This window comes from Oryctolagus cuniculus, chromosome 6, assembly GCF_051225735.1.
Source record: "Oryctolagus cuniculus isolate XC-2025 breed Fujian yellow rabbit chromosome 6, ASM5122573v1, whole genome shotgun sequence".
Taxonomy (NCBI): Eukaryota; Metazoa; Chordata; class Mammalia; order Lagomorpha; family Leporidae; genus Oryctolagus; species Oryctolagus cuniculus.
The window spans coordinates 1,712,739-1,721,011 of NC_142872.1; the positions used below are offsets into that span (position 1 = coordinate 1,712,739).

Below are 8,273 nucleotides of genomic sequence, written 5' to 3' on the forward strand. Positions count from 1 at the left end.
GCAGTGACCTGACCGTGAATACACACACACACATGCACACACATATGTGCATGCATACATGCATGCGCACACACACGGGCACACAAGTGCACACACATGCATTCACACATGTCAACCTCTCTGCTCTGTGCTGACATCTGTGCTCAGAGAACATCCCCCTGAAGCTTGCTCCATGTCTCATCCATCACTGTTTTATTTCGCTGAACTGGCTAATTCTTTTGAAACCATAGACAGCTGTGGCAGCAGACAACAAGCACATTGGTATCTCATGCCCTTCTACATGTGTTCCATGTCTCTCCTCTCCTTTCCAAACAGAAACAAAAAAGAAACCCAATATCAACACTACTTATACTGCCCTCATCCAATCCACGCTCTGGAGTCCTGTCCAGGTGGGATGTCCCCCAGGAAGCTGCTCCTGGGAATGTCCCAGGGTGTTCCATGTTGCCCCACAGTCTTCCTCCAGCTATAGTGTGCACTTGTTGCAGGTGATCCTAGCCTCTTTCTTCAAATGCTTTCTTTACCCTTGCCTCAGATGTTGTTTCTTCTTACTTCACAAGACCTTATTGCCTCTCTCATTCACTTCTCATTTAGACTTGAGCCTCAGGTCTAAATCTCAAATCCATTCTCTTAGGTAGAGTGACCTCAACTAGCCCTGAATTCAGAATCAAATCTGAATTCCAGTTGAATTGCTGTATGCCTTTGACATCTAAGAGACATTTCAAAAATTCTTGATTTCTCCTAACTGCCACTGTGGAAGTCTTCCTAAGCTCAGTCAGTCAGTAACAATTCTGTTCACCCATCTTTCTGCTCAAACCAGTGAGCTGTCCTTCATTCCACATTGGTTTCCAACACACACAGAATCCAGGAGTTCTTGTGTCTCCGTCCTGCTCCAGCCATGTTGTTCTTCCTGTTTGAAACTGCACGAGTTTTCTCCCTGCATCTGCATTTTCTCCCTGCTGTGTTTCACGCACTGTGGACACTGAGATCTTACCGTGCCAGACCATGACAGAGAACTCTCCAGGTGTCTGCAGCTCAGAATCAAGGCCCAGATGCCTCCAAGCATTGTTGTTGAATGCACGGAACTGGGGAATTTGCAGCTTTGGACTAAGGAGGTGACCAAGTCTGGTGTGCTGTTATTACCCTCATAAGGCATGAAGCACAGCAGTGTTCTTCAGTGGCAAACACCAGAGTCTGCTCCCTCTAGTAGCTGTGTGGCACTCTGCTGTTCATGCCTCAACACAGGTTCTGTTCAGTTCATCAGAGTGGCCAAGTATTTGGGAGCTCTGACATCAGCACAACAGAGGCAAGGATGATCCGAGCTCTCAAGGTTGTGGTATCAATCTCATGATAAAAACATGAGTGAATTGTGTGGTTCATCATCTTTGTCACTGCTTTGTAGATTGGCATTCTTTTACATTGTTGCTTTAGAAATCATCATGCAATTTGCTGCACAAAATTAGGTAGCTTTTTAGGGCTTTGGTTTGGTTTGACCAGGAAATAGGTTGTGAAGAAGGCCAAGTTCAACACAAAACAGTTACTATGAATATTTGAATTCTTTCCCTAAACAAAAAAACAAAGACACAATGAATTCCTGGGCTTACTTAATAATCATTTCTTTTATAATATTTTGCCAAAAGGTCCCTACATCCCCCACTTCCCTCAGGAGCAGGAGTCCTGACAGACTGAAGCATCCTAATCCCCAACAGGAGGCACACTTTGAGGGAACAGGGCACATGGAGGTGGTTCTTAGAAGCCCTGTCCTCCTGTCGCTGTTGCTGAATGCCTAGGTGTCACTTGTCACTACTTTCTGAGCAGATGAACAACGTGTCAGCATCCTTTTAAATGCCCCCATCACATCCCTGTTCCTGAGGCTGAAGATGAGGGGGTTCAGCATGGGTGTGACAATGGTGTAGAAGGCCGACACCACCTTGTCCTGTTCGGGGGTGTGGAAGGACTGGGCAGCATGTAGGTGTAGAAGGCAGCCCCGTAGAAAATGCTGACCACGGTCAAGTGGGAAGAGCAGGTCGCAAAAGCCTTTTTGCGGCCCTCTGCGGAGTGCATGCGGTGGACGGTGACCAGGATGAGGGATTAGGAGGTGGAGATGATAGAGATGGGGATGAGCAGCATGAGAACGCAGCAGATGTACATCAGGGTTTCATGCAGGGATGTGTCTGCACAGGCCAGCCTAAGAACGGCCAGGATCTCACAGAAGAAGTGGTCGATGGTGTGGGAGCCACAATATGGGACATTCATGGTAATGGGGGTGAGCAGAAAGCCATCCAGGGAGCCGCCCAGCCAGGCCCGAGTAGCCAGCAGAAGACACACCTTGTGGTTCATGAGAACGGAGTACCTGAGGGGGTTACACACGGCCACGTAGCAGTCGTAGGCCATGAGGCCCAAGAGGAAGAACTCTGAGCCGATCACGGTCAAGTAGAGGAAGATCTGAATGCCACAGGCCACAAAGGAAATGGTCTTCTCCTTGGAAACCATGTCCACCAGGAGCTTGGGTACTGTGGTGCAGATGAAGAGGGTGTCCATGACGGACAGCTGACTGAGCAGGAAGTACATGGGCGTGTGGAGGAGGGAGTCGGCCTGGATCAGGACTATCATGAGCACATTTGCCATGACAGCCACCACGAAGATTGCAAAGATGACTGTAAATACCACCCCTGTGGTCTCGCTGCTCACCTGAAGGCCCAGGAGCACAAAGTCAGAGGACGAGGTTCTATTTCTCACCAGCATTGCCTGTGGCAGCTCCCAGGAGCAGGGAGACCCAAAGACCTGGAGGGAAACAAGACCCAACACACTCCACATGGGAAAGAGGCAGTGGAGACGACACTTCGGGGTGGGGTGGGGTAAGGTGGGGGTCTGGCTAGGATGAGATTTCCCAGGCCACAATCTAGGAGCAGGGAATTGGCAGCAGGAGCCATTGTGCTCTTCATCTAGGAGAATGTCCCTGTTTATTTGAGTCTCTGTTCCAGCTACTGAATAGGCCATGGGGACTGGGTGACATCGTGGCTGTCTGCCACGCCTGGGGAGGGCTCTCACCTTACCTGTCCTGCTCTTCCTGTAGTGCCTGCATCCAGGAAGTCACCCAGTGTGTGGTTGGTCTCAGTAAGTGACTCTTGGAAAGGTGGAATGGCTAAAGTGAGCAATGAGGAACAGAGGGTGGGGGCCGGGTGTTTACAGGGTCTCTGCTCTTTCTTGCTACTGGAAACCAGCGCTGGGGGTCCTCACTGTTGCTCAGACTGCTTGGTGTTGCCCTAGAGGGTCTTTCTCCAAATAGCCTTTGCTCTCTCACTTATTGGCAATCCCCTTTCAGAATTAAATTCTTCACAAGCAGTCTCTGTTACACCCTGTATGGCTCCCCATTGCTACTCTGGGTTTGGGAAACAGAGGATGGGGATTCACAATTAAGTGGTGGCTGCTTGAAGCTATGTCCCCAACAGTCCTGTAAGGAACAGGATGTTAGCTAGGCTGCCCTCTGCCAGTGTTCACCCAGAGGCCATAGCTGCACTTGGTTACAAGCTATATGCGAGGTGTGAGAACCACAGGGCACAGTTTCAGAACAGATTTTTATCTTTACTGTCGGTGGGTTAAAGACTGATTCTACAAGAGTCACCCCTGCAGTAAAGTGCTCTCCTCCCAAGTGTCGGCTTTGGTGGTGTGAGCACCCAGCACCCTTGTACTTGGACCTGAGGGCCAGGACATGCTCTCTGTGGCCCCACAGTCTCAGTCCTGCAGGCTCAGCCATGTGACTTCCAGAGAAGCATCAAGGATGTCTTGTAGTTCTTGTTTCTGATAGACTCACACTGGGAAGATTCACTATCTGAAATTCAAATTTAGCTGGTTTTTCTTCAGCAGGCCTGAGCCACACCTGCTTCCCAAAGGAATTTGTTGACAGGGCATGTGGGCAGTAGAATCCAGTACAAAGCAGAGGAGATCCTAGCAGGATGATGGCCCCTGCTCTCTGCACTTTCCCTGGGGTTAGTAACAGCAGCGCATGCCAACAGCAGGTCTAGGTCAGGTGGTCTGGATACCCTGACCACTCATTTAAGGCCCATTCCATTGCTCAGAGAAATTGAAGCGAAGCATTGCCTAAAGCCATTTTTAGTTCATTAAAAGTTCATTGATAAAAGAGTAGTCATACTTTAGGCTCCAGAGTCTTAACAGAGCTGTCCACCCCTGGGGCAAGAATGCACTTCTGATGGCTCACAACTCACTCCCCTATGGCTCACAACCAGCTCACGTGGCTGAGGCTAGAGGATGTCAGCATAGCTGGCTGCCAGGGCAGCACTCACTCACCAGTCCTCTGTCTTCTGCAGCTGTCCTTGCTGTGACACCGGTCAGTCAGCTCCGTCCATGTATTACAAAAGAGCTAACTGTAGCTTCAAGTGTTATGATTCATCCAGAGACCACCTGGTAGGTGTTAATAGAACAGTCTGAATCTACTCTCTGTGAAACAGACAGACAGGAAATCATCACCCATTAATTGTTCTCTGCATTTGCTTCTTGTTACCCGGAAATTTTTCCTAAAAATATCATAGGACTTACCATTAACTTTCTACTTCACTAAATGCAATGAAGCTGTGATAGCCTTGCCTGAGTGTTAAATAAACCAGCAGCTCCCCCAGAGCTCCCTGCCTGGTCCCCCGCACCTGTGGCTCTGCCTTCTGTGGTACAAAGGACTCTGCCTGCAGGCCCCACAGAAGGACTCTGACATGAGGAGATTGATCTGGGCTGTTCTGCATGAGGAGGCCCTGCAGGACAGTTAAGGGAGACCTGGTATCGAAGCAGAGGTCAGAGCGGTTCAGCCCCTGATTCTGCAGACAGGAAGTGCGGTGAGCTCAGGAACCAGGGTGGTTGCTGGACACCAGAAGAGGCCAAGCGATGGATTCTGTCCTCACCGTCCAAGCAGGAGCGCCATTCTCCCAGCAACCTGACCCCAGCCCGGTGTGACCAGTGCCAGGCTTCTGACCTTCAGAACTGCGATATTATAAACTGAGTTTGTGGGCGTTCAAATTCCCTCAGCTGTGGGAAAGTACCATGCTACTGCAGAGCACCCTGCATGGTGAGGGGGAGGGGGAGGGGGTGGCAGAGCTCCCTCAAAATAAATGACTCTGAGGACACAACCGTTACAATACACACATGGAAACCGTTTTAAAATGTGTGAGCCCAGGTTCAATCCTTATGCAGTAAATTGTGACATTACTGCAGTAACTCTGTGAATGCTTACAGAGCTAAATCCACGTGGTAAACAATGGTGAGATTTTGCATACTTGTCCCTGAGAATTTCCCAGGTACAGATCCCACAAATGGGGATTATTTCTTTTCTTTTCTTTTTTTTTCAAGTCTTAATCCAGCAATTTATTTTCCCTTTGGTTTGCCAGACTTCCTCTCACCAGTTCTTGTTTTTTATTTTTTTATTAAATGAACGTAAATTTCCAAAGTACAGCTTATGGATTACAATGGCTTCCCCCCCATAGCGTCCCTCCCACCCGCAACCCTCCCCTTTCCCACTCCCTTTCCCCTTCCATTCACATCAAGATTCATTTTTGATTCTCTTTATATACAGAAGATCAGTTTAGCATACATTAAGTAAAGAGTTCAACAGTTTGCTCCCACACAGAAACATAAAGTAAAAAATAACAGATGATTTTTTAAATGATGATGAAATCAGATCAGACATATTGTCATGTTTAATCCCAGTGAGAGTCAAGTTGGGAATTGATAATTTCTTTTTTTACAAATGGGGATTAAAGAGTTATTTTATTTTTAAAAACATTTGGTTACTTATTGTATTTTTTATTCAAAAGACAGAGAGTAGAGAGAGGGAGATAGACCAACAGAGAGAAGGAGAGAACTCATCTGCTGGTTCACTCCCTAAATACCTGCAGCAGGCAAAACCAGCAGTCTGTAACTCCATCTGGGTTTCCCACATGAGTGACAGGGACCCAAGCACTTGAGCCACCACCACTGCCTCCCAGGTGTGACTTAGCAGGAAGCTAGAGTCGGGAGCAGTGCAGCAGTCAAACCTCCACACCTCCACATGGGATGTGAACATCCCAAGTAGTGTCAAATGCCTACCTGGACATTTTCCTTTTAAACAGTATTGTAAAACAGACTTCATGTCAAATGCCAACTCTGTCATCAGAATTCAAATTCCCATGCTGTGTTTAGCTGGCCTGTTGGGGCAGTTGTGTCACTTTTAGGCAGGCACTTCTGCGAAGGCAGACCAGCATTGCTGGTCACAGGGCAGCCCCTTGGGGAGGCCATCACAGGGCCAGACATTCTCAGCATGGCCGTTCACTGCTGGGGCCAGGTCAGACTCTCCGGTTAGTTACCCAACTAAGCATCCCTGGAAAAGCAAAGGCAGTCTCGACCTCCTGGGTGGCATCACAAAAACTGCTCCCACCACTGAGTGCTCCCCTTACTAAGTGTGTTGCTGAACGCTTGGTGCTGCTGCCTCTTGCTTATGTGCCACGTGAGGAGGTAGAATATGAGCACGCCAACCCTGCTCACCCTGGCAAGGGGGTGTCCCAGGCAGAGGATTGGAACTGACGTTCCAAAGGGGTAGATGCTGCAGAACCTGGCCACTATTTCTGACACCAAATGCCAAGTGCAGACCATGGTGTAGAGGCAGGATTTCTTCACAGGAGCCAGCGCTGTGGCACAATAGGCTAAACCTCCACCTGCAGTGCCAGCAAACCATATGGGAGCCACTTCTAGTCCCGGCTGCTCCACTTCCTATCCAGCTCTTTGCTATGGCCTGGGAAAGCAGTAGAAGATGGCTGAGGTGCTTGGGTCCCTGCACCCATGTGGGAGACCCAGAAGAAGCTCCTGCTGCTAGCTTTGGATCCACCCAACTGCAGCCATTGTGGCCATTTCGGGAGTGAACCAACAGATGGAAGACCTCTCTGTCTCTCCCTCTCTGTGTTTGTAACTCTACCTCTCAATAAATTAATAAAATTTTAAAAAACAATAGGGGAATTTGGAAAGAATTTGATGACAGTTGTTTTGCTCCCAGCTTTACCCTCAGCATACAATTCTACCTGGTCTGCAAAAGTCTCCTGATTCCACTGACCTTGTTTCCACTGCCATTCTTCACACCTGAGATGCCCAGGGACAAGATTAGAAGAATCAGGCTTGTGCTTTAGAGTGTGAAGCCCCTGAGATGAAATGGCCTTCACTGGTTCATTACAGTGGTATTGGTGGAGAGCACACTTCTCTAACACAGCAGGGACTTTTCTGTGTGCCTGGGTCTATCACCGAGCAAGAGAAAGATCCTTGGTTTTGCTTATGTGAGGAGTAAAATTTGATAAAATCAAATAAGCTTCAAGGGCTGATGGAAGAAAAGAAACAACATTGGATAGTCAGAGCTGATGTTGCAGGCATTTGTTCATCACTTGGACGTTCTCAGCTAATGTGAGGGATGTAATGGAAACAGAACCTGTACACTTTCACCTGACCTCTGAGTCTCTGACAGTTTGAAGGAAGCTCCCCTGCAAATGTTTGGGGAATATGTGACCTGACCTTAGTTGTCCTTCAGATTTGCTCCCAGTACTAACCTGCCTGAAAGGGTCTGTTTTAGTTTATTTAACTGTGACTTAGCCTGTTGTTTAGCTAAATAACCCATGGATGTCAAGTAGTTACCTGTTGTTCCAGTGTTCCCTCCTCCTGCGTGTGTCTGAAGCATTTTGCTTTCATGTCCCTCCCTTTAGAGGAGGGACTCCATTTGGCAGGGAGGCACTGTCATCTTCTGGGCGACACAGGTCTCCATTCTCTCCCCAGGCTGAATAATCGCCCAAGTATTTTCAGTTACCTGAAATCTTCCTGGTTAATTAAGAAAATGTTTAATGGTAGATTTTATCTTTCCTGTCATTCTAATTTCATGCTGTGTACATATAAATGCTTCTTCCTTAAACAAATAAAACAAACACTTAAAAGCAAAGGTTCCGTGAATTTCACATCTAAGCCCCTCACCTGCAGGAGCAGCCTCACTGGGGTCTTCAGGCCCTGGGTAGACCAGTGCACTGGCATCCAACAGTGACCAGGTGTGGCTTTATCCCCACGTTGCTCCTTGAGGGCATTATTAGGATTAACAAGCTGGCAGTCACACGTTATACCAGGAACTTCTCCTTTAGACATTGCCTGTCAATTAGCGCCTAAGTCTGGCACCACATCACCAGACCAGAAGTCAGAAGGCAGGGTTCTTTCTTGCTTAAATGAAGCACTAATTTGCTCTGAACATTAGTTTCTCCTTTCCCCATGGG

The 8,273-nt window shown here is 48.1% G+C and overlaps 1 pseudogene; it reads right to left on the reverse strand.

Moving 5' to 3' along the window:
* Nucleotides 1–1,783: 1,783 nt before the first annotated feature.
* Nucleotides 1,784–2,742, reverse strand: LOC100354590 (olfactory receptor 2T11-like; annotated as a pseudogene).
* Between the last annotated feature and the right edge of the window lie 5,531 nt (nt 2,743–8,273).